The following is a 1,349-nucleotide window of genomic DNA, read 5'->3' as shown; positions in this document are numbered from 1 at the left end:
GCAGGAGGTGGCATAGCTAAAAGGGACATCACCTTCTAGTGTGTGACAGGCCATCGGGGACTGCTTCAGAAGTCTGAGTGATCATCACCAAGTGTCAGTGGCAAATTTCTGGGAGATCACAAAATTCCCAAGCGGGTCCACAAGACCACAGGCACACTCAGCATTGTTGGAAGGCTGAGTGTGTACTGCCTTACACACACATGTTATAGTATTCCAAACAGTTACTAGATACAATATTAATTATTAGTCAGTCAACAGGAGTCAAAAATATCATACAGGGTGGGTCTTCAACATTTAAAAGGATGAGGCGCTCTGGGAATGGGGGTAGTGAGTGCCATGGAGAACAGGAAGAAAGAAGGACAGGGGGACAAAAGCTGGTGCACACATGGGATGGCAATGCTGTCAGTTTGCTGATGACATGCTTATTAAAGATGGCAGAGGGTAATGCACTCCCAGAGAGTGTGCATGTGCAGGTAAGAGAATACAGCCCTTGTTCTTCTACTTATATATTTTTTATCGCTGGTGAGTGTGTGTGCACGTCTGTGTGAGAGAGAAAACACCCCAGATGGGGTATGGCCACATATCAATTCTTTTTCCTTCATTACTCTATCCTGTCAGGACTTTGGGGGCACACACACACACACACACACACACACCACCCTCGGTGTGCTTTTCAGGTTGCCAAGGTCAGGATTTGAACCATGGTTGGGCGCATAGGCATAGCTCTCTATGCATAGCACTTAACCACTGCACTACAGAGCTGGCCCTTAAAAAGCCAATATTGTAGGCCAGCCCCACAGCCTAGTGGTGAAGGGAGTTAGCTCCCACATGGTTGACCATAGTTCAAATCTCAGTCTTGATGGTTTAAAAAACATGCCAAGCATATGTATGTGTGTTCCCTAAATCCCAACAGGATGGAGAAATGGAGAAGGGACTGCAACATGACCACGCCCCATTGGGGAGGTGCTTTTTCCCCCTATTGTCTCCTCTTGGTGAATGTATGCACCCTCTGAACCTGTCACAGGTAGTATCTGCATCAGAGAAGCAAGCTGAGTGAGGGCCAAGGTACCGAAATACACCTGAAATGTAGCACTCTTTTACCCTAATGATATCTTACAACCCTAGAGCAGCATATGGCCTGGGAGCAAGGACTTCAAGGACTCCTTGTGGACTTGGGCACAGGGGACTATATCGAGCTATAGAAATCTCGAGCGTGTGATACAAGTTTAGAAGTGGTTTTTAGGAAGGGCATGGTCAAAACCTGGCAGGGGTAGAACTTAGAGACCAAAAGCTGATCCTGGTTTAGAGCTGAGGTGGGATGTGCAGCAGTCTGTGGGTGGTCAGCAGGA

Source organism: Tupaia chinensis, unplaced genomic scaffold (genome assembly GCF_000334495.1).
Source record: "Tupaia chinensis unplaced genomic scaffold, TupChi_1.0 Scaffold000159_1, whole genome shotgun sequence".
NCBI lineage: Eukaryota > Metazoa > Chordata > Mammalia > Scandentia > Tupaiidae > Tupaia > Tupaia belangeri.
This window is presented reverse-complemented; position numbering follows the sequence as displayed.